The following is a 25,973-nucleotide window of genomic DNA, read 5'->3' as shown; positions in this document are numbered from 1 at the left end:
TGACATAAAGTGGTAAACAAAGGCTGCTTGATTGTGATTGGACTGTTTTATTTTACAATGTTTAGAACAGAAAATGGTGTTGCGTGTTTGTTTCAAAATGGAGCGCAGAATTGTCTTTCCATTCCTCATTAAGCACAAAACCCTCATAAGGTAAGTTGAATCTTTCATCCCTCACAGCAGCTTGGATTTTGCCTGGCGGGTCCATTATGAGTGGAGCCACAAAAAAGTCTCAAGATTCAATATCGGACTCACCGTCAGCTGTTTTTGTTTGAAGCCGGTTTACCTTTTTTCAATTGGAGGATAAACTGCCATTTCCACACGTCCTTCAAATGCAAACCGTTGACTGACATGATTTTGTTTGATCGCTGTCCGATAGTAACCACATGCACTAGGCAGACGGCCGACTGTCAATGTATGAATCGTAAATTGCTTGTGGGCGCGACATAGTAACAACGTTTTAAAGATTCCACATGAGCCAAAACTGCATTAAGGTGGGCCGATTAGCCAAAGCTAATTTGACTGAAACATATTTGCTGGGCATACGTATCACGAGTAGATCCCCCAAAAGGTCCCGGGAAGCCTTCGCAAAAAGACGCAAGCCGTCGCGTTCGGCTCATTTTGGCACTTTCCAGATGTCTTTCGAAGACCAACTTGTCCCCAAGATTTCGTCTGATTGCCGCTAAATTGGAGCCACTTAGACTAGACGGACGGGCAACGCTGCATTGTGACAAATGTGAGTTTCTAACACCGCGTGGTGGCTAAGCGTGGCCGACGGAGAAAAGACTTGCTCTTTGACTGGGAGGCCCTCCTAACATGCGAGACGCAGCGATCCCAAAGAAAAACAGCAGCAAACTAAAGTGACTTAAGAAAAGTGCGAGGCAAATGAAGGGGTTGCCATATCGTTAATGTAGAGCAGCCGTCCTCCCCCTCGCCGCTAAATCCGACGCGGAATACACGGAATGATCTCAAAGGCAAACGCTGCTTGTTGGTGGAGCTTTTTATGTGGAGCAGAAGGAGACTTGAAAAGTGATACCTCGGCGTACCTGCTTGAAAGCTTCTCTTCCCCCCTCAGCGAGGGATTAAGAGCACAATGTTTTTTCCTTTTTTCTTCCTTTCCCTTTTTTTTTTTTTTTTTTTTTGCTGTTATTCTCGCCGCCGTGCTCCACCCTCCTCATTAAAGACCGTGCATATTCTCCCCGGAGAGTCCTCCAACATTACAACTCTTCTCCAGGTACAGCTCTCGAGGGTCCCCCGGCTCCCTCTCATGTCCTCCCCCCTCCACCCTCGCCGTCCCTCGCCTTCCTTTCCACGCCCCCGCCTCGCTCCGACGCCCTTTTCTCCCACCTTGCCGCCACCTTTATCTCTGCGCACCTTGCGTCTCTCCCTTCGCACCTTTTCCATCTGCATACGCCAGGGCTTATTTTGAAGTTGCGGCCCACAACAGATATTCAATATTAATGAGGACCCTCATGAATTTTTGAGCTCTAATTAGGCGGCTCTCGCTTCGTTAACCGAGAGGGTTCGGGGCGAGAAATATCCCGACGCCACTGTCCCATCTCCCACCCCAACCCCCCTCCCCGCCCCTCAGCTTTGTGATGTCCCGCGCCGGTGATGGCGACGGGACGAAGGCGGTTTGTGGCGGGGGGTGGGGGTGGGGGTTGTATGGTAACGAGCAGGCCTCATTATAAGACAGCTGGCCGTTAGTTTGTGTCTTACGAGGTTGTATCATCTCTGCGAGCGGTCGCCTGCTGGGCCGTTATTTAGCCATTCTTTTTCATCGCCTCTCCAAGTGATGCAACGGCCCGCGATGCCTTCCAGTGCTGCGGGAAAACACGTTAGCAGGAAGGTGACAAACACAGCCTGCCCAGCTTTAAATGTCTCACGACAGCGATGTTGAAGAGGAGGCAATTGTTGTGTACACAAGTCAATCAAAAACTTTAAAGAACCAGAAAAAAAAAAAACCTCTGAGGTTTCTTTTTCAAGTATTTTTACCAGTACCGATTATGTGAGTATTTTATACAGTCTCATTAGAATCCTCCAGCTTGGATGGGATGGAATTTATTAACAAAATGCACTTAAGAGTCGCAACCAGGGGCGTGCTGACCGTCAGTAGCGGCCGTTCGATTTCCGGGCCAGTCCAACCGCCTGACGGCCTCGTCACCGATTAACCTTCGCAGTGTGACGTCCGCCGTCACTGACAGCAGTAAGGGAACGTGGAGGCTTGATGGAAAGTTTTAGCCGCTCAGAAGTGGTGAAATATTAAAACCGCGCGCGCGTACCGGTACGCGGTCACCTGGGATGCCCGCCAGCTCATCTGGCACCCTAATGACAACAAGTGCCGTTGAAGACGGCTCCATGGATGGATTCGCGTCACCTGCTAACTGTTAGTACGAAACAAGCAACTGTCAGGTGGGACAAGACGGGCGGCGTGATCCGGCCGGCGTCTTACTTGAGTTGTATGTAAGCGCGGAGTGCATCGCGAGCGTGTGTCATGTCCACCCGAGTGCCTCCATCACACTCTTCTCCCACGTGAAGCTCACTTTTCCCCGAGCTCCTCTCTCCTCTCGGCTTTTGCTTCCCGATCCCCTCAAAAGGTGTGTCAGGATCAGCGCGGCGCCGACAACGCCAGCCCGTAGCCCCCGCCGCCTCGTGCCGCCATCACGCCCACTTGTGCATATGCAGAGGAAGGAAGACGCAGGAAAACAAGGCGAGGAGGAGATGCGCACCTCTGACAGCCAGCATCAAGCGGGCGGCTGACAGAATAAGGGCGGCGATGATGATCTGAGACGTTGGGATGTGAAGGAAAGAGAGGAAGGAGAAAGGCCTTTCTTTTTCTTTTCCCCGCATTTCATTTTTTCCATACCTGTTTTTTTTTTTTTTTTTTTCTTTTCACGCACACCCCCACTTGACACGCCTGACTCGTGTGGCGTTAATCTCCCCAGAGGGAGGCGGCGTCCCCACCGCCGCCACCCCCACGGTTCTCTCCTCCGTGTTCCACTCCTTTCCCCTTCTTTCTGCTATTTCCATTTCAAAACCCATCAAAGGCGGTCACTAACGATGCGGCCTTTCATCAGATGGTTGATATCGTGACGCTCTCGCCACGTTCCCTGTATAATCCCGAGTTTGCCTCTCTGAGCAAGATGTCGCCGGCGGGCGGGTGGAGTGGGAGGGAGAGACGTGCCGTGCCGGTGGCTCTCCCAGGAGGATGTCTTTGTCATCCGGAAGCTTTTACACTTTTACACACCGCCCCAATTCGGCAGTGCCGTTCCGGGAAGACTGCAGGAGAAGGCAAGTGGGACTAAACATTTGCCACAATCTAATGACGTCTAATACAAGTGCTGATCGTGTCAAAAGGACCAAGAGTTGTTCCGCTACCCCAAGAGAAGAGAATGATCCTCAGCGTCATGACATACAGTACTTGCACAGCCGCAACATTTGTTGGGGGTCCATGTTCCATTGGTCCGCGGCCCACATTTTTCTGCCGCTTGATTGCCGGCATTGAAACGGGACCACCACGGTCACCATGAACGGACTACACGTCTTACAAAGTTTGCGAAAGGCACCAAAGTCGCCCAGTTATCATCATTAGGATTATTCAGGTGTTTTCCTGGCCCCTGTGGAGGCAGAGGTGGTCTCATTCGAGGAAATGGGAACTTCTGTTCTCTTCTTCTTCCTCTGTTTTAGTAGCAGCTTTCTGATAGCGCGCCATCCAGTTGGCATAATACCCCCAATTGCAGTGTAAAGTGACACCCTACTAGTGCAAGGCTGTGCAAACAGGAGCACTTTTCATTCGGAGGTTTTGGAGCCAGAGAAGCAGCCCGTAATGCGCCACGCATGCGCACAAAGCACGGGACTAAGAATTGCCGGCCGAGTCCAGACCCCTCCCGCCGTGTTCTCCCGACACGCCGTGACCACCGTGCGTCGGCCCATCACGCGTAGCCACAAATAGGCCTCTTGAAAGGACTACCAGGATGAGGCCTATTATGCATGTAAACGCCTCATCACATATCATTTTATTAGCCTCACCTGCCATGTAACCCGTGCCCTCTTTTCCTGTAATTGCGACGAGGGTGAAAAACGTGCCGTAATTGTTTGGGAACGGGGGAGAGGAATTTGCGCATGCCCTCCTCCTCCTCCTCTTCTTCCACTTCACCCCCCCCCCCCCAGAAAAGGGACCCTGCCGACTGCCTCGCTCGCAGCTCCTGGGGTAGTGTGCTTTTTATTATTTTTCCAATTAGAGTCAATTGACCTGACAGAATGGAGGGCAATTAGTGATATTTCCCCCTCCTCGCGGAGCCTGCCGGGTAATTTGCTGGAGGTTGTCGCCGGTGCTTTATGTGGATACACCGCTCCGCCCGCCACGCCGTCCCGGAGCATAATGGCTTATGATTTGGCCCCGCACTTTCTTCCTCCTCCCTGGTAAAGTACAATTACAGACTGTTGAAGGGTGTCATCTCTTTGAGTATTTATGCGGCGGCGGGAGATGAGATCCTTCCTGGATGTTTGGGGGATTGTTTCCAGAGCGACGGCACAAGCGCTGTTGGTTTAACAAAATGCTCAGCAAAGGAGGCATAATGAGCGCATTCCGCGGCGCCTATGCGGGAATAACTCGAGCATTCAAAGACTTACGGGGGAGGCGGGTGGATGGCAGAGCTGCTTGGCTTAAGCCTTGCTATTGACGAAATTGATGAATGTCATTTTTGTATCCGTACCTGCGAAAAGGGAGGATGCGCTCTTCCACAATGGCCTGGTCGACTTCCTTCTCGTCTCAATGTCAATTCTTTTTTTTTTTTATCTTCCCGACTAAATCGTAGAAAATAAAGAATAAGGTTGGCATTTTTCAGGGCAAAATTGGCATTGTGCAAACTTCAGACTACTTTTAACGTATTGCATAATATTGCGTCTGTCCTCATATAACTTCCGTACGAGAAATTCGAACTTTTCTCGTAAATTCTGAACTTCTTTCATTGATTCTTTTCTCGTGAAATGCCATGTTTATCCTTAAATGTTCAACTTAATGCCTTTAACATTACCGCTTTTATTCTCATTACATTATAACTGTAGTTTTCTGGTATTATTACAACTTTAGCATTGTAGGATTTGGAATTTTTGGAATTGCGCATGGGATTAATAAAATAACTACTACTGTCTGTCTACAATAACATTTAATTTCATGAAATTTTTACTTTTTCAATTCAACATACGTTAGAAAAACATCACTGTAATTTCATAACACTTTTTTTTGTAGTAATCTTGAAATTCCGTTCTTGTAAGATTATAACATCAACACTTTTTTTTTTCTTGGTATTGAACGACTCATGGTGGAGGCGGGATATGGGAGAGCTCGTCGGATTAAATCGTCCTGTTGATAAACTTGATGAATGTCATTTTTGTATCCGTACCCGCAAAAAGACAGGATGCTCCGTTCCACAATGGCCTGGTCGCCCCCCCCCCCCCCTCGTTTCAATGGCGGCATCAAAAAAAAAAAAAGTATAATCTTCCCAACTAAGCTCGCCTTGGCGTATCACTAGCGCCGAGTCTCTAAAGCGGAGAAAATCTCCTCAAAGTGCCGCGCCACAAATAAATAGGCTTCATTTACCTTTCTTTTTTTTTTCTTTTTTTGAGGCAGCCGCACCGGGGCCATAAAAGGGCCGGCGAATAATAGCGGCGACTTGTTTGGAGATGGAGACGACGGCGACACGGTGGGTTAGCGGAGAAGAAGCGGAGCGCATGCAAATTGGAGGATGCAAGGAGAAAAACATGTTAGATACCGCGGGGGTGAAATTTATTCCATGCATGTGGATATTACACACACACACCCCCTCGACATAAAGCGCGACATTCACTACATCTGTTGTGTTAAGTGACTGTAATTTAGGTGACATTGGCACAAAGCCTCTTAATGTAGCCCCGGTGGACCACCCCCCCACTCCCCCCCCCCCCCATATATCCACCCATCCACCACGGGTACCACGCGGGACCAAACGGAGTCGTCTCGCAGCTGGAGCTGCGTCAAGCATCATTTGCCTCCCCACGTGATTAATTACACTTTGATCACTTGAATCCAAATCGGATTCATTTCGCCGGCGTGTCAGGCAGGCATCAACTGGACGTTTCATTTCTTTTTTTTTTTTTTAGTAGCTTTTAACATATGACGCTAATATCGCTCCCGTGCAAAGCGCCGTAACGTTCGCTCGCTGTCATCAGTGCACGGCCGGAATTGTCGTCAGAAAGATGAGGTGAAAAAAAAAACATGGTTGCCGGTATGCAGGACCAGAAGTACGCCATTTCATTTGAATTGCTTTTCCCCCCCCCCCCTCTTTTTGTTCATTAACCCACAGGCCTTTTTGGATGTTTCAGCCTGTTTGTGGCCATGAATTAGCAAAATGCTCAGGTTCCATTTTTTGAATACATTCTCAGTACAGTGAATCCTGCTGTGAATAGCAAATAATTGATGCCCCCTCACCAGAGGGGGTTCTTATTGAGTATAAATGCCCCAATATGGCGGCAAAGCACTTAAAATGGAAAATCATCAGAAAGCATCTACTCAATCCTGAAACCACGTTACAATAAACGACTAGATTGTTTATTGTGTCTATTGGAACTTGTCTTTTGCAATTTCTAAAGCCTGTGCCAGTAGGACGTGCTCCTGAGAAGCACCTTCAGGCACAAGAGCAGGTAAATTCCTTCATCTTGAGTGGAATTCCTGGCCTAAATGTTTGTTTTGAAAGGCAGCTGCTGTCAAAACGTCCTCCTAATCCCTCGCAGGGGTCAGGTCACGCGTCGGTTCACGATGCGTCTTTTCCCAACGTTTGCCGGCAGATTTACTGTTGAGTAATTCCTCACCGATGAACGAGGAAGTGACCTTTGTCATTTTTAAAAACTCACATGAAGTTTTTTACTTGACGGCCGACAAATGGCTGCCTTAATTCCTCAAAGTTGTGGCGGAAGTCGCCGCAGGGGAGGCAGGCGTTCAAATGCATTGTCTACGCCTGACCTGGGGAATATGTCGGGAATGCGAGCATGAGTGACAACGGCGTAATGCAAGGCAAACATGGCCACGGCAGCGCTCGCCTCCCGTACTGTACGCGCACGCCCGAAGGCCTCCAACCTACGGGCGTGTCAGCACAGCCACCTCCGAGTGTGGAAGTGCTGAAGAATTTACGCTCCCTGATGAGATCCAGTTGAAAATGTCATGACACTGATGTTTGGTGAAGCATCGACCTTGTGTACGTTGACTTGTTTGCTGGTCCAAATTTGGCAAGATGTATGCAAAATCCGAAGAGGAAATTTGTCTTGGAAAAAGACAAAAGCGTAAAATGGTAGACTTCCTGAGTGCTTTTGCTTCTTCTGACTTTTTTTTTTTGTACGGTTCTCCTCATGTTGGATTTAGCTACCCAATTTGATGCTTCCAACATAATCTGTCTTTAGGTGCTGAGTTTTTAAAAAACATTCAGTTTTTGTAGGACAACTGGGTTTTAACCCTAGAACGACCACTTTTGAATTGAAATTTTATTGAATTGAAGATGGCGAGATAATGTGTGGGGGTGAACAAAATGCTTACGTCCTACAAAAAAAAAATCAGCAGATCAATGGCTCATAGTCAAGTGAGTCAAGGTTGCCTTGTATAGCCAATTGTAAAAAAAAAATAAGTTTGGATGGTGCCTCCTGTTCTCCAGTCTTGACCATTTTAAGCAGGTCTTGTTGATAACGTCACGAGCAGTTGTAGGGCTCAAAAGCGAGATGCTAACATAAGGACACGCCATTTGCTCCTTGCAGCTTTAATGATGATTGCTTTCATTGATTACATTTTGGATGCAACTTTCCTAACACTCCCAAAGATAAAAGTGGGTGGATTGGCCTGGCAAAAGTTGCAGCGAAGAAGCTTTGCGACAAACTCGGCAACTGTGATCCTCAAGGGCGAGAGGAAAAAAAAAAACAAAAAAAAACAAAAGCACGCAACAGCAGTGGCCTACATTCTCGTCGAGTGCTTTCAGCGCCAACACGGCTTATTTTCATACACCATTAATTGCTTCAATAGATTGCCTGTTGAATTCTTAATGTGCTATAAATTCCGTGTTTGTTTTTTGTTTTTTCCCGGTGTCGGGCCCCACATTGTTCTCGTTGTCATCGGCGGCCTTGGTGCGAGCAAAAGGAAAAAAAAAAAAAAGAGAGAAAAAAAAAAGAAATCCATAGCCTCTGTTCTCGGACGTGATGCCGTCGGACTCCGGTCTCATTTATGTCTCCATTGTACGTCCGCGGCCTTGTTCTTTGTGCTCGTCTTTACAATGTGAAAACTGGCAGGGGGTTGAAATGTGAACGGCGGGGAGGGTCACTGAGTTGCCAAACAGATTATCTGGCGGCACGGCGACAACTTGAAGGGACATTGACGCCTTCTTTTTTGTGCGGGATGAGTCGTCTCTGCGGGGCTTTTACCTGTACCAGTCGAGCCCGTCTCCCAATCCATTTTAATGCATCACCAGCAGGGCTTTTCCTTCCCGGCTTAATTCATACGCCGAGACTTTGCATGTTTTAAGCTCTATGCAAATATTATTGGATTTTCCAAGGATTTGGGCGGATTTCCTGCCATGGATTTTCCTTTACAAATGTCTTTAGAAAATAAAGTGAACCTATTTTATTTAAATTCGCTTTGAGAAGCCAAACAAATATTTAGACGCCGGAAATCTTCTCAAGTAAGGACCCAACTTTAGCTTTTTTCTTCTTCTTCTTTTTTTTTTTCAAATATTTGGCATTGACTTCCGTGCGGCTAATCTGGAGTGGGAGTTGAACTTCCATCAGATGGGATCGTTTCACCAAAGAAGGCGGCTACAACGCGATGATCCTGGTCATTGTTTGTCCACGGCCTTGACAGCCGGCGCGCGAGCGGACCGGGCCTTGATGGCAACCGAGCGTCCTTGACGGACGGACCGAGAGGTGGTCCGGAATAGAGGAAGAATAGGTTTGCGGCTGGGAGCGCGTCATCCCGGAGAGCAGAATCAGGCGGCGGCGTCTCAGCAGGAGTTTGGACGTGAGCGTGGCGACTACCGCAGAAAATGACACCGTCGGTTTGCGACGGAGTTCCGTTCCTCCGGAATCGGAAAATTGGCGGCTCTGGAGGCCCACCGGGTCCAGCAGGCTGAGCTGTGGTGGAATGAAAGCTTGTTGTGGACGGCAGTGACAATCGCTTTCAAAATAGCTTTGTTCTGCCCCGTCCAAATGCCTTTGTTACGACTTCAAGAAGAAGTCGGAAAGCTCTCAGGTGTGGTGACACACAATATCCAGCACATGGATATTTCAACACAGCATTGCTTTCCCAGTCCAGTAAGACATCCACAGCCGGAAAACTGCAGGTGCAAGTCACCCAGCACAAAGATGGGGAAAAACATATCGTACTTGGCAGTGACAATTGCTTTCAACACAACGTTGCTTTCAGGTGTCATCCTGCCTCACTTAGGGCACCAGTACTACCTCCAAAGCTGGACTGAGTAAACAGCAGGCCAAGAGGAGTGAGTGTTTGGTGTTAAACCTTGCACGCAGCCATTTTTCCCTGTATTACGTGACGGTGCCAGTTGTGCCCCCAAAAAGAAGAAAAAAAAAAGCATTGAAAAACTGTGCGATATTGACTCTGTATTTATAATTTAATGGCACCTCTCCATGTGGGTCTGGTTCTTTAACAAAAGCCATAATAGCATCATGCTATCACGCTATGCGCGGAATTCGAGGTGCACGTGTTTTTGATCAGTGCTCACTGTTTGTACTCAAGTGTATACTTGTCCCACTCTGCCATCTTTGGAGGTCAAGCGTGTACCCCAACAAACAACTTTTAGACATTTTATTTTATAAAAAAAAAATAAAATAAAAAAAAATACAAGTTGCTTCGTGACGTTGCTCACACCCTACTTGTTACCTTCTGTTTGTGCCGCTTTAAGCTCTCACAGTTTAGTCTGTTGGTGGCTTTTTGGGCCTGGGGGGCTGCGGTATGGAAGGGGTGGGGGGACTGTGACCACAAGCTGAAGGCTTGATTACAGCCCTGGCACGAGAACAGAAAGCGGCGGGATGGAAGGCTGGAGGGTCCTGACTAAAAGCAGCTGTGGGGCGGCTGATGGGAGGGTGGAGGGTGGAGGGGCCGGGAGGGGTGCTTTGAGTTGGGGGGGGGGGGTTCAAGGGCTCAAGACGACTGACCTCAGCAGAAACGCACATGGAAGTGCTAAGATGTCCATGACTTGGCGCGTGCTCCGCTATTAATCACTTAAGAGCTTCCTGTTTGTACTTTAACGTGCGTTTAGAAGCTGCACTACATTCAGTCTGGACTTTTGGCTCGAGAAAATGGCTGGAAAAAGTTGAGCGCACGATTACATTCAGAAGGCTGGATTTGCAGTGGAGGTTTCGATGGCAGATCCCAGGCTGTCATTTCAAGCAGTCGACAAGATTATTTTCATAGCATCTACGAGTAACAAATTTGGACTCATTTGATTCCATTTTTGTTAGAAATATCATACAAAACTCTTGAAAAACTTCCCTTGTAATGTTATTTTATTAAAAGATTTGGACTAACTAACTTCAACGCTACATAAACGATGAATTTGTCCGTAATTTCAAGCAATTCATTATTTACGTGAAATACATTAATAAGAGATTTGGGCTAATCAAAAGCTGCAAAATGTCCACGTCACCATGGTTCTGACTCAGAATCTACGTGACATAAAGGCTTTGTTTTGCTGTATTTGCAAGCAAACACATCTGGACTAATTAAAGTCCGCTTTTGTTCAAAACCACTCAAAATTCTCATGAGAACAAGCCACTACTGACAAGTCAGTGTTGGGTCAGCCTCTACACTATGGAAACGCTATATTTCACCATAATTTGGTTGGTCGCTTATTTAGTCAATCGGCTTTGTCATAAAAGAGAACAGAACAGTCTATACAGTTTTCCAAGAAAACAAGCGAATCAAAAGGGCCGTAGAATGAAGCTACAACTTATCAAGCCTACGCCTTTTATACATGACAAAGCCGTCACAGGCAAAGAAAATCATTCACTGCAATACGCCAACTCACACAAAATTCATCAACAAAGAAAATCATTAGCCACAACATACTAACACCAAATTTCAAAAAGTTGAATTTGGTGGTAACAATTCTTTTTATTTATTTTTTAACACTCTTGTCAAACCAATATACACTCCGACACTTCATTCAAGCAGTTACGTTCTTACTACTAATTTTGTAAACCATTTGGACTAATTCTAGCCAATTTTGTTTAACAAAATCAGATAATTATCATTAAAATGCTCCCCCGCCGAAAAAAGAAAAAAAAAAAAAAAATCCTGCAAAATCACTTAGTGCTTGTTGTTTTAGGCATCTTAAAAGAGTTTATTTGACTGGATGACAGAATAATCACATGAAGATCTTTTTAAAAAGTGATCCCTCTTCATATCCATAAGCGGCGTGCAAATGGTGGCATCTGCATATGTATACGCATAAGTACACATTTCAGCGTTATTTGGTCACGGCGCGAGATGCGGCTGGGCTAAAGAGCTATTGAGTCAGCTTATTGAGACTCGGAGTAACTCCTCGTGAAGCTTTTATCTATTCAGTGCAAAGAGGGGAAAAAAAACATTCATGGGAATAATGATGGCTCCTGGAGAGCTCCCTAATGGCAGCCAAGTATTATAAAGGCTAATCGGGCCTTCCTGCCTGCTCGGCTCGTCCAACTGGAGTTTTCTCGCTCTCCCGCGAGCCTTGCGGTCCAGGAGCTAAATTTGGAAGCGGCACCTTGGTACCCAGTGTTGTGTGGCCGCCGTTTTGTTGGACTCGCCAATGGATTAACACGGCAACTGACACCATTCCCATTTGGTTTATACACTGGAAGCGCTTTTTATTATTACTTTGCTGACATATGAATTGCCTTTTGGAGGGCCTGACCATGGCTGAAAATTCACTGATTTCATCTAAATGGGTGTACCCCGAGGAAAATGTATATATTATAGGGGTTGTGAAAACTCACCCTGGAAAATTTGCCCCTAGCATCTGTTTGACTACCGTAATTTCTGCTATCAGCCGCTACTTTTTTCCCACGCGTTGAACCCTGCGGCTTTTAATGTGACGCGGGAAAGTCTCAAAATGGAATTGGAATTGAAAAAGGAAGACGGCCATACTTAGATGAATGATGAATGAAATTCCTCCTAGAAGCGCATCATCACAGCTCTACATTGTATTGGATGCTTCCCTAATGACAGGCGGGCTAATTAATTTCCACTTTTGACATACTAAATTGGATTCGTGTGGCGTCCATACGGTCTCTGGTTGGCTTTCGGGCGACCCTGCGGCAGTCATCCAAAAGGCCCGTCCGCACGCTTGTTGATTGACAGCTGGAGGAAAGCGGTGAGGGTCATCCACTGAGGAGCAAACGTCTTTGTGTCGTGTGCAGGACCTGTTGTTATTGTTTTTTTTTGCTGCTGTAGTGTCTTGAACTCTCCCCCCCCCCCACCATCCCCGACGTCCGATGGGAATCACGTCATTAACAGGAATTGGGAGATGTTGTTGGCTTCCATGTCGGCGTGCAGCGTGTCAAGCGGCCTTTCGGTCGTGTTGTTTGAGCTCGGCATAAATTTGGATGCGCGAAACATCAAAGGCGCCATATAAATGCCTTTCTCTTCATGTTGTCATGCTATCTGTGAATCACTCCCCGCCACCCCCACTCACGCGCGCCCCCCTCCCCCTCAGGGCCGGCCTTATTTACATTTTCAAATCTGCATTTTTCATATAGATCTGTCTGCCTCTGATTTTAATATCAGTGATGTTTCCCACGACACCTTTTGTTTTATTATGCATTATGAATTTCTTCCACTCTTACTCCGCCTTCTCTCTCTCTTTCTCTCTCTCTCCCTCTCTCTCTCTGTCTCTCCTCCTGTCGCTCGCCTCCCATCTTTTTCTAATCCCTATCCCCCCGCGCTGGCTTTATGAGTCCCAGGCTTGTATCGCGGGGAGGGGAGATTTATCATTTCAATCTCATTTCAATAAATAAAATAATCTCTCTTCTCCTGTACGTGACAGCAGCTAATAGTATTTTGTTATCGCCAGTGAAACTTTGCAGACTTAGTGCGACGGGGCTCAAACGCTTGGCACGTGATGGCGGCGGAGATGGCGTTTCTCCCGCGCGGTGTCACAACAGTCAGTTTGCTCAGGTGAGCCAGCGCAGGGCTTCTCAAACTTTTCGGGTCCAGAGGAGAATTTTTTTTTCCAGGGATCCCATCCTAATTGTAAGGTGCATTAAACCTTGCTGCTAGGTGGTCCTCAAAATGCCAAAGGAATTCCAAAAATGCATTTTTTTTCAAGCAAAGAAAGTCATATTGTTATGATGCAAAATTTATGTGTTTTGAAGATAAACCTAGAAATATTTACAAGTATAAAGATGTCTTGACAGAAAGTCCTATTTTTTATAAAGTCATCATATTGTTTTCCCAAGATTCATATGAAATATTTAAGTCATATTAAAATGAAAGTCTAATGATAAAAAAAAATCGTATTTTAGCAATTGAATTTCCAAAATTCACGTTAGTTCAAGTTAATATTTCGGAAAAGGCCCAATTTTCTGTAAAAGAAATCAGTATGTTTTCAAAAAGCCTTGTGGAAAAAAAGGGAGTTTCTGTTAGAATTATCATTTTGTTCTTAAAAACAAAAAAACTACAATCATGCAAGAATGTGAGATTTATGCGATGTTAGGTCGCAAAGCTAAGGTAGTGAGGAGCGATTGGCCCAACTTGGGGTATGCGCGTTTTCAGCCGAGACAATATCATTTATTGCAAGCTCCTGCTCGCGGACCCCAGTGTGAGAACCGCTCAGCGAACACATTTGGCCTCCTTTTGGAGGTTAAACGCAACATCCTGTTAGGTGCTTCATTAAACGCACTTTGCCTCGGTGTCGTACGAGCCCTCTTGTAGCAATCCCGTCCTCTTAAAAAGCGACCGGGCCGCACTCGTGTACGCTTTTATCTGCCGGCTCTTATAAAAAAAAAAAAATAAAAAAATAAAGCGCGCCGCTGTCAGGCACGCGCCCGCCAGAACAAGAGCAGCCATCAAGACGACAGTTTTATTTTAATTGCTATCTCCCCTTCCCCTCGCGGTCCTTCGTTTCCCCTTACCCCCGGAGCAAATCAACAGCAAAAAATGTAAAAGGACTGACAGGAAAACAATTGCGTTTCAAATTGAACTCCCTGCAGAGTGTGTTCACTTCCTTAACCTGACATCCTCTCTTCCCCGCACATGGCAGTGCGGGAGCGGCACGCCGCAGCCGCATTGAGGAGGCGGAAGGCGGGCGGCGGACGAGGGGAGGGCGGGGGCTGGCGGGGGGGCTAGACCGTCCTTTTGAATATGTGTTTTCTGTTTATCATTAGCTGACTGGGTGCTTCATCATTCGGCGAAAATCCCTATCTGCTGAACATAAGGCCGAGAGACAGCGGGGAATCAATCTTTTGTGCTTGGGCAGATAAACACAGGACGCAATCAGGGAGAGACGGAGCGACGGAGCAGGCCGCGGGACTCACGCCGCCGGTGATGGATGGCGGAAGTGAAAGTGTCAGGATGGCATTATGCAAATGGGGGAGGCATCCGAGCATCGCCCCGGTGATTATGGGAGATGGGAGAGCAGCCTGTGGTCCCCTTGGCACCCAGGCAGCCATTTTTGGCTGGGGGTTGGGGAGTGAAAGGCGGCCGGGGGGGAGGTTGAGGGAGGGAAGAGCGTGTCACGGTATCATTCCCTCACACGCGCCTCCCCCTTCCCCCTGCCGACTCCAAAGAGGAGGAATAAGTCTATAGCAGAAGGAGAGACACAGGTGTCATTTACGGTAACAAATGACCGTCCCTCGCCTTGCCTGACGAGGGGGGCGCGTCTCCGCAGCCATAGCCGGGCAACGCTGAGGCAACAATCATCCATAATCAGCCCTAATCAACCGGACACCAGTAAAAGCTCCCTCTAAGAGTCCCGCTGGGAGAAATGTCAGTTTGCTTGGTTAGCTGTCTTGGGTGGGTTGGTTGGTCGGATGGATGGATGGATTGTGTTGGTGATTAGTTGATTTGGTTGGGTTAGTTTTGTTGGTTGGTTGGTTGGGTGGGTGGGTGGATTGCGTTGGTGATTAGATGATGTGATTATGTTGGTTCAGCTTACGAATCACCGTTGTAGGCTAACAAACTGACAAATAGAACTAAACTCTCCCATTTTGGGAAATTATGACGACGCTATTTCATGTTTTGGCTCCCTAGCAACCGCAGCGTTAATCTCCCAAAAGGCTGGAGCCGGACACCAGGAGACTCAGCATCTCAAGCACAGGCTAGAACGCAATTCAAACTTTAGCACGATTAACTAAACCAGGACAAGTCATCAGGATTTACCCATCCAGTCTGGACCAAGCTGTCCGAAACCGAGCCGGACCGGACCATTCTCCCAGCGATGTCGCCAATGTGACCCGCCGGTGCGACAATTGTGCTGTCACTTGCCCGGCATGCACATAATGTCAATGACAAGCGCGCAGGACATAATGGCCCCGGATGTATTCAAATGAGGGGCACGTCGGGTACCTGAGGGAGCATCCTCGGCCCAGAGGGGGGGAACCATCCCCCGGTCCCTGCTGCACCATTACGGCGAGATTGGATGAAGATGGAGACGTGGAAAAAAATGAGCTGATGGGGGACAGCGGAAGGAGAACGCTGCCCTGATGATGTATGCGCCACCATATCAAGGCGAAGATAGCAGGCTTGTTTTTTTTTTGTTTTTTTCAGGTTTCTCTCTTTTTGAGGTGTGAAATTAGCAGCTGGAGTTTGATGGGGCCATTTCTTCCCGAGCAATTGCGAGCACAATGACATTGTTTTAGGCCTTCTTCGCTCAAGTGCTCATTGGGCGCTTCCGGTTGGGTCCTTTTTTTGTTTTGTCCTCCAGTGGGACGATGGCAGAGGTGCCCGTCCTCCACCTCTCGACGTCAGCGCTCGCCACCGGCGCGCCAGACAATAGCGCCGGGTTCCGCCTGATTGGATCCATTTGCATTGGACACCTCCTCTGCATATTGATTGATGGGTTTAATCAGCGAATCAGGGGGAGCGCTCAGACATCAATCTCTGTCAGGCTCCTGCCTTTCTTCCGAGCCTGTGATTCCCTGCTAGGACTCATCAAGGGAAGCAAGTTTAGACAGAGAATGACAGAGGTGGCGAGAGGGAAAAGAGATAAAACACTAAAAAAAAAAAAAAAAAAAGAGAGAAAAAATAGGAAGGCGTGTGCATGGGGAAGTGGAAGGAGAAGCTATTAGATCTTGGCTGGCTTGTTCCGATTGGTCCCGTTAGAAGTGGACCAGCCGGAGCATAAAAGGAAGCCTGTCCGACTATGAAAGCGAGTTAGGGGCGTTCAAGTGTGGAATCATCCGCCAGATTACATTTTGTGTACCCGTCGTTAATTGATCACATGACCACATTAGGACCACCCCTGGCGCAAAGCGCGACGGCGAGAAGTTTTTTTCACTCGGGTTTAGAGGCTTGTTGGTTCAAATGCGTTGTTTTAACACATATGAGTTCTGTTAGCAGCCTCGATAGAAGAAAAGCAAAGATGTCATGGAGACGTATTAAGGTATGTAGCAAGTGTGTAGGGGTGGTGGTATGCTTGGTGAACAGAGAGACAATTTAGGGTGGGATCTTGCAGATGACTGTTTAGTCTGAATTTCCTCTTGGTCTATATTTTTAAGCAACTTATCTTTTGAAATGTAAATTGCGGCCTGCGTTTGGGCTTCCTTGCAAGCAGTTTACCTCACGTTTAAACTACGACAGTAGAAACTTAGGTTAAAACCATTCGTTCCAGCTATTCTCCCAGTTTTCAGAATCACTCTGCCTTGGTCAAAAGGCAGGGCTTGTTTACTAGCGGTGCCATTGGAGAACACCAAGGCTTATGTCTCCCGGACGTGCCTGTGACGCCTCGGCAAAATGGCCTGTAAGACTGAATTTTGCAGGAATTATTCCTAGCAGACCGCGATGACACTCGGCACTCTGACAGTTTGGGAATCCCTGCTTTTCAAACGTGCGTAAGCTCACGTACGTGATTAGAATTCAACGCTCGCACACGTCCATTCAAAGCCTCACAACAGATCCGGCCCAAAAAAAAGAAAAAGACTATTTTGATCTGTACTTTAATCAGTCTTTTCCTTTTGTCTGCGAGCTGCTTACTTTTAATTGAGTTTGTGTGGCGTAATTATCGGGCGAGAAGGAAGCAAAGGATCTGGCAGCTCTAGGTGTCACAGGTACACTTTCGCGTTGACACGGGAAAGGCATCGGGGGTCCTTGTGTGTCCCCGATGAGGCGCACAATGGCAATCGCAACTCAATTAACACTTATATATATATATATATATATATATATATATATATATATATATATATATATATATATATATATATATATAGTGTGTGTGTGTGTGACACACAAACAAGGACTGTAATGTCGTCTCTGTGAGCCTTTGCGCTAATACTGTGACTGTGACAACTATACCTGTTGTTGGACCTGTGAAGTCACACAAAGAACAACGATTGTGCCGGGAGGAAAACTTTAACTCACAGTAGAGTAGGCAGAAAGCAGACCTCTGCCAAGGCCCAAATGTGGGGGTATATATATATATATATATATATATATATATATATATATATGTATACGTATATATATATATATATGTATACGTATATATATATATATATGTATACGTATATATATATATATATGTATACGTATATATATATATATATATATATGTATACGTATATATATATATATGTATACGTATATATATATATGTATACGTATATATATATATATATGTATATGTATATGTATGTGTGTGTGTGTGTATATATGGTACATTCGTCAAAGTAACTAAAAACAAAAAAACGTTTCCTGTCTGCTGAAGTAGGCAATCCTCTGTCACCATGGCAACAGCAGAGACGCTGTTCACCTTGTTGCAAGTTAGATTTGGTTGCCGACAATTCCTACTTACTGCTGCTTTTCTTGAGGAAGCTGAGCCAAATAAGCCTGTGGGTAAGTAAATGACGAAATAAAAGCCCTGGCACTGACGTGGGTCCAACGGCGGCGGGATAATAGTCACTGAAAAGTAGTATTAAAAAAAATAATAAACAGTCCATGAAGTCAAACATTTGTTTTTTTATTTCCTCCATTAAACTCAAATGACTTCCTGTGTGAATGCGGACGCGATGCAAAGGGTCCCATAATAATCCCGCTCTGGAGAAAATAATAAAAAATGAAAAAAAGAGGAGGAAGAAACTTTTAATACCCGCCGCTCTTAATGACGACGTGTGCAATTAGAGCGGCTGCATTTTTTCCTTTTCTTTTTTTTTTTTTCCTTTTCGCTCTCGCCGCGAGTCACAGGAAAACAAATAAAGCGTCTCGATTTAGAAACCTTATTAGACTTTGGAGTCCCTGAGCAATTAAAGTATTACAAGTGAAGTGCCTCCGCATTCAGAGGTGGTCCGCGCCTGCCTGGCTGCTGGTCCGCTCTTTTTCCTTGTGCTAGGCGACGAGATGCCAGCGACCAGTCAAGGGTGATTATTTGTATCCTGATATTGACTGGCCACCTGTCTATTATTTGTGTGTGCACTGCAATTGACTGGCGACCATTCCATTGTTTGGGTGTGTCCTTACCAAGATTATAATAGTTAACCAAAACTCACGACATAACTACAAATAAAATTGAAAAAAAAAAAAAAAACTTGGTTCACGAAATAAAAACGAAAATAGGCTTGAAAAACAAAAACTAACTGACATCTTACGTATCAAACTAACTAAAACTATTATCCCGCCAAAATGTCCTTTGTTTTCATCTTTGTCAATTAATACCATGCATGAGCTTTCGGGCTTCATTTTAAAAGTATTTATTTCCATATTGCTGTATGTCCGTACAGAAGAAGAATGATCCAACAGTTGGTTGAGAGTTGTAGTTGTTTATTTTATTACAAAATACTTATAGCCCTTTTTTTCTTAAAACAACATTTTGGAAAATGTATACCAATGAACAAACTTTCTCTAAAAATTCATTAAAAATATAAAAACTAACTACAGTAGAAGGAAACATCCAAAAGTATTATAACTAATCCATTACTACTACTACATTGTTTATCTTAAATCTTCCCTGACAATGACAGGAGACGGATGACCAGTCCAGGGTGTCACCCTAAAGTTTGTTAGAAAACTCAACTGAGCTCAGCCCGAGTTGGAAAGAAAATCCCTGGACAATAGGAAAAGGGTGGGTAGTCTGTCTCACAGTGGACAGGATCTGGGTTCGAATCTGAAGGACGACGTCCGAGACGTGGCCATGCGTCCGTCCGTTTGTCATCTCGCTCGCTTGCGCTAAATGCATTTCATCATTCATCCTTTAAGCTTCTTTGGCCGACAAATTGGCTCGGCGTCCTCTCGCTTAACAACACCCCCCACCCCCATCTCTTTGGACCCCCCGCCCGATTTGATGTCTTATCAAATTACTAACCCGGAGGAAATGAATGGCTGCCGTTTGAGCGGCGCCATTGATGTAGTTTCACTTAGCCCCAAACACTCTGCTCCTAATTGAATGATTAGATTCTTCGCCGCTTTGCACTATCTTTCTATCCACCGCGCGCTAATTGCACGGCGGCGGACAGAGGATACGAGGGCTCTGCTATATACACACATATGTATATATATATATATATATATATGTATATATATATATATATATATATATATATATATAGTAAAGAATACAAATGATGGGCCTTTTAATTGCTGTCCTCATCGCTTTTTGCCCTCTTTGCTTCATGTTCTCTCTCAGAAGTGGTTTTTGCCTGGCGTTTTGTAAAGAACTGATTTGATAACGTGGCGACTGTTGCTACATTACGGTCATAGTCTTTGGCGAGATCAACCAAACGCATCCCTTTTTCATACTTTTCTATTATCTCTTGCTTTGTTTGTATGGACAAAAAAACCCAAACGATTTTCTTCTTTTTTTTCTTTTCCTCGTTTCTCCATCACTTTCTTGGGCTCCGTAGCGAATACTGTAATTCACGTAAAACTATCGGAACACCTCACGGCCCGAGGGGCGAATGACGAGGACGCTGCATAGACATATCGCTCACATATCTATCTATCTACCTGTCTATCTACACACACAGACACGTACAGTATGGTAGAGGAAATAGCATTTTTTGTCATATCTCTGGTTAGGAAGTGCCCCCCAGGGGCACTGATGAAATATTGACCGACAACCAGTCCTAGGTTTTGCCCAAAAGTCAGCTGGGTTCGAATCTGGGCTCGGGATTCTCCTCGGGTTCCTCCCAAATTACAAATGTGAAAACTGTAAATTGACTGTGAATGCTGACCAGTCATCCAAGATTTCACTACTACAGACTCTCAGGAGGACCAGCATGCTAAAAAAATGAAGTGGAGTTCACAGGACTGCCACTAGGGGGGGTGCTGAGGCTTTGAGGACATGTGCTGCTCCGCGCGCACACACACACACGCACACACATGCCCCCCCCACACACACACACACACATGCTGCAAAAAAGTGAATGTGATCACATACACTAACACTTTTTGCTCTTCAACTTCCTTGGTAACACTTCTAGTGCGGGCAGCTCCGGCCCTCTCCGGCCCTCCTTGGCCCCTTTTTCCTCATCGGCTGCAGTCAGCCGGAGGGTGTGCTGAAACGGCGTATCAATATTTGGCGTTCGGCGTTGAGCTTTTCCAGTGGATTAGCCTTCGCCCCGGCACGTTTCTTTTGGCAGGTGGCCAGAGCCACAAGCTTTGATAACAGGTTCTGTCTTGCTCCGATCTGTGTGCGTGTCTGCGCGCGTGCTCACGGGGAAAAATTCTGCCGCCGCCGTGCGCCAATGAAAGACGAAGCAGGACGGTGCCCTGCGGGACGCCACGGAGCAGCCGCCACTTTTTTTTCTTTTTTTTTTGAAACCAGGACCTCCCATCTCATAACAGCTGCTGCGAGTGTGATGGATGATTTGCAAGCGAAATATCGTGTACGTCGTTTGTCTAATTGGACAAGATTTCAGGCAGAAAGAGCAAGATCATCAGGAGCATGTTTGTGTTTACATTGTGTGCACCAAGGTCACTTAGGCTATTTAGGATGGAGTCCAATTTCGATTGAATGCCTCCGTCGCATTTTTTCACGTGTAGCTGTATTGAAAATGGAGGGGGGGATTTTATGGTTTGTTTGTTTTAAAGTCAACTTCACTGCCAACAAGGGGACCAGGGCTTCAAACTGGAGTGGACGTTTTAGAGCGCCTCGTTGTCGGACATGAGTGCTTGCACGTCATGGTGATATTTATTTTTTTTATTTTTTATTTTTTTTACCAGTGCTTTTTTTGGCTGTTGGGTCTAGAATGTATTCCCTGCGATGAACGGGGGCTTACAGTACTTGATCCGTAAGGCATGTCAATGAGTCCACTTTAAAGTCAACCATGTTGCTTTCATGGACAAGCAGATGTGTTCAAAGTTAACAAGCTTTAATATTTCCAGCCCCTTACAATCTTCCCCCCTCCTTCTTTGATGTCTACTCTTGTGAGGTGGATCAGACCGTGCCCGGACATGCCCCCCCTCCCGCACGAGCCCTCCGGCCGCCTGGCCCACCACGTCCTACCTTGCCGCTCTGTTTATGTGCCATGTTTGTGTAACTGCCACGTTAAAATCGGCAGCGTAATTAAAACATGTTGATCCCTTCAGTCATGGTGCGGGGGGCGAGGGGGATGGGGGGGTTGCGTGGGGGGGGGATATTAATGGCACACTGGGGCGGCAAGGAATGCTAATATCGCATGAAATGTTGGGTTAGATTGGCGCTCACCTGCGGGCTCGCGAATGAATGTGTGTGTGTGTGAGTGAGAGGGGGTTTCATGTAAATGAATTTGTCTATAGAGATGGAATTAATAGCTCGGGGGGGTCATAGGGATAATGATTCCTTCACGGACTCCTGTTGGAGTCAAATGGTCCGGGCGTCTCGTTTGCGTTACGTTGAACATGGACGGGCCGGTGCTTTAGCGAACACGCCTATTTTTTTTTTTTTTTTTTTACGACGGCTCCAAATGACCCACTTTGTATTCACGCTATGCAAATTTGCCACCGTGTGGTTGGATCTCGTTGATGGACTGCTGCTCCCGTATGTTGAACACGAGAACGTATCATTTGCTCATTATATCACAATGTTATTTTATGACACACGTGCAGGGGTGAGACTTGGTGGGGGACTCGAGTCACACGACTTGACTCGAGTCAGGCTTAAGTTGCAAATTCTTCACACTTGAAATTTGGAAATGCGCTTTTGGCCAATCGATATGTGCGGACACTTTTGAAGTCTTTTTCTGTTCTGTCATAAAGCCATTGCTGTGAGTCAGCGTCACTCACGGCGCCTTTCTTAGTTGTCTTTCTGTGAATGCACAATTATTTTCTCATCAAAACTCCTTTCTCTGTCTTGTTTTGTTTTCACACTTTCATGCACGAATTATGACTTGATGATATAATTTATAATATAAAGATTTGGTTTTTTTTCAGATGAATTAATATAGGCTGATTTCACATCAACTCAAAACGCTCAGATAGGTATCAAATCATTTGACAAAGATGACAGTCAAGAACATTACTTCCCACAACAACTTACTTCCACATCTGGAGGGACGCGATGTACAAAACGCCTCCTTCTTACCTCGCTGACCTGGCCTGCCCGGTCAAGTTCAGCCTGTTCAAACAGTTCTGTGTGTGTGTGCGCGTGCGTGCGTGCGTCTCTATTCTCAGACGCAACTGACAAGACTGCTTTCAGGCTTCATTCCAAAGTCTCACACAGAGCTGCTTTTAAGTGCGTGCGTGTCAAAGATGTACGAACATGCCAAAGGCTGGAGAAACGTGCTTATATTAAGTGCGTGCAGGTGTGTATGGTGGCGCGTTGAGTTATAGTCATACATACGCGTGTGTGTAAATGTGCATGAAGGTGTATAAAGCTACACACAGTCTGAGGTTGCGCTCATGCTTGACGCTCGACGGGGGGAATTATGAAGTTGCGGGGGTCAAAAGCCTGGGCTCAATATCTTTGCATGTCTTTTTTGCCAGTGAAACCCAGCGCGGACACTCGAACAAAAAGAGAGCACATGGCCGTTGCACCCCCGCCCACAGGTGGCTACCCGCCGGTAGAAAGCGGAGGGGGGGTAGTGGCTGGCGGTGTCCCGGTCCGGGGCCTGATGGTGGGAACGATGCGGAGGTGAAGCCGTCTTTTTGTTCCTGGCGGATAAAGGAGGCTTTTGAGAGGCTTTGTTGCTGCGGGCCATGCTTGTCCTTGGCTGTGTTGTGGAGGCGCTGGCAGGGTGGGTCGGGGGGGGGGGGGGGGGTTGGACACACAGGACAGCAGGCAGAGTTACTTGCTGCAGGGGCACAAGCCATGTAAGCGTGCTACAGTTGCAGGCAGGACAGCGGATCGTCTGACCGCGCGACAAGACGGCCAAGAAGTGTGCGTGCGAGGCGCGGAGGGAGGCCTTTAAGGTTACCACGACGAGCACGCGGCTCACGTTTCCCAGGTCAACCATTGTCGCGCCGGACCGACGTCCCATAATGCAACTCGCTTCACGGTGGATGAACTTCCAGTGCACTCGCAACCCGTCTGACCTTTCAACTTGCAGCCAGGCCGTGTTGATTGAGCCCCCCCCCCAGGACAAACAGAATGTCTGGTTGCTCCCCCACTGAAACCTGACCTCCATTTTGTCTCATTGAAGTGATCTGAGAATCAAAATGCAAAATGATCCTGTTTACCAGAGGTGGGAGGAAGCGATAAGTAAATCTTAAAGGGAAGTCAGTGATTTTTTTTTTCGAAGGACACACGTTTGAAGATAATTGCTGAAAACTTGCTAAGACTGAGAACTATGGCGCACTTCCTTGTCGAGATTAGCATTAACATTAAACTGCTTTTCACCATTTTAGTTTTCCTGATTTTTGGGGGCGTGGGGGCGTGGTTAAAACGGGGTCCAGTAGCGCATTTGGGGACCATCATGAGTCGCCCCACGCCCACTATATAAAAACTTTGTTCACAATTGCGCCATGCAGTTAGCGAAATCCCTATGCCTACACCAAGTGCCTCGTTGTTGGATATGAGTGCACACACATCCGAAGAGAAAGGCAGAAGAGCAAGCAGTGCTGATTTATTTATTTATTTTGAAAGTCTGACTTGACAGCCTTGGCGTGGACGGGGGCGTCACGCTGCAGTGGCTGATTTAGGGCGCCTCGTTGTTGTGGCGTTGAAAAGGCTTGCCATGACCCAATGGTATATACTCCTGCCACCAAAAGCTTTAAGGGGATATATTTTTGCAGCATAGTTATGTGTAGACATAAGATGCATGCTAGATGAAGCTGCCTCCATTTTCCAGGTTGGGAAATATGTATTTGATTGACAGTTTAATCTAGTTTCAGCACGGTTAGCCCTTGTTGTCACCCAAAGTTGAAATTTACAATAAAACGAAGAATTAAACATTAATGTTCAACCAAACCCTATCATTTGACCTAACTAAAGTCAGCTAGCTTAATGGTAACATATAATGGGAAAAATCAACGGAAATGAGCATGAATGTTACAGTAATTATGAACCCATACAAAACAAGCAATTAAAAATCTGCAATATAGCTACGGTGCAAACAATGAACCACGACACCGCAGGGGAACGCCATAGTGTGTGAAAAGGTGCGTTAGCGTGCGGATGATGTCGAGTGTCGCGACGAGAGAAAGGCACCTCGGGTGTCGCTTTCTCGTCTCCCGTCGGACCGCCGCTGACTGGCGACGTCCTTTAAGCCGCTCGCCTGATTGTCACGCCTTTAATCTCCCGACATGCCCGCTAAAGTGTGACGGAGAGTTTGACTGTGCCGAGATTGTAATGGATGGCTTGCCTTACGATGACATTTGGATGCGCCCGCGGGACAAGACAAGGAGGCTCCGGAAGAAATATTTTAGGCATATTTACATCAAAGAAATCAGAACTAATGTTATTGGTTTAAATAATATTTTTTTTCAAGTCAGGTTTTATGTAATAGCTTGATTCTTTTATTGTGTAACTTTTTGAATTTTGAACAGAGAAAAAAATTGGCATAAATGGGACCGTTTTTGGGGATGGTGTAAAATGTTTGAGTCTTTGTCTTATATTGTAATGTATTAATGTGTAAAAAAATAATAATAATGGTAAAATCGGCAAAAATCTGCAGATTTTTTGTGGTGCAAAATCTTTGTACCTCCAAAATCGTTACTTTTCAGGAGACCCCCAAAATGGCATGCTTGTTAAACCATTAACATAGTCAAAGAGCGCAAGCTATTTTGAACACTTTTGATTGGTTAGTAATTTGTAAAAAAAAACAAACAAAAAAAAACATCCACATGTAGGGACTGACCAATAGTATAGGTTTCTGAAAAAATGTGAAATTGACCAACTTGTGACATAGGAGGTTTCAAAACTTCAAAAAAGGAATATTCTGCAACGGATTACAACTCCAAATGTAACTTGTGATTTTAAATAGAGCTGACTTTATTTCTTGGGGAGTGTCAACACTTCTTAAAGCATGTCGACATGCATTATGGAGGAAAGTGAGCGTCCAATTAGAAGGCGGGTAAGTGCGCCTCGACAACGCCAATTAGTCGCTTCCCCTTTTTTTACACGGCACTCCACGGCCAATTAGCGTCTCGTAATAGGCGCTCAGCCACAGAGCTGGGGTTCAAAGGTCGCCCTCAGCACCGCCCTCCAGACAGAGGGAACATGTCGAGGCTCGTTTTGTCCGCAGGGATCGACTTCCTGTCAAGATTCCATGTGGAGAAAATGCGCAGTCATAAATATGAATGCTAATAATGGCCTGTATCGGCGAGCTAACTGCCGTCATTCGTAACTTGCCTTCAAATGTCACATCCATGAGGTACGGTGGAGGCACTTGGCTTGGCG

The 25,973-nt window shown here is 46.2% G+C and overlaps 1 protein-coding gene across 1 annotated transcript in view; it reads left to right on the top strand.

Moving 5' to 3' along the window:
- Positions 1-25,973, top strand: part of LOC147128296 (uncharacterized) — a 122,499-nt gene that overhangs the window by 73,401 nt on the left and 23,125 nt on the right. The window lies entirely within an intron of this gene.

Source organism: Filicampus tigris, chromosome 20 (genome assembly GCF_054856515.1).
Source record: "Filicampus tigris isolate MCC_2025a chromosome 20, RoL_Ftig_1.0, whole genome shotgun sequence".
Taxonomy (NCBI): domain Eukaryota; kingdom Metazoa; phylum Chordata; class Actinopteri; order Syngnathiformes; family Syngnathidae; genus Filicampus; species Filicampus tigris.
This window is presented reverse-complemented; position numbering and strand designations above follow the sequence as displayed.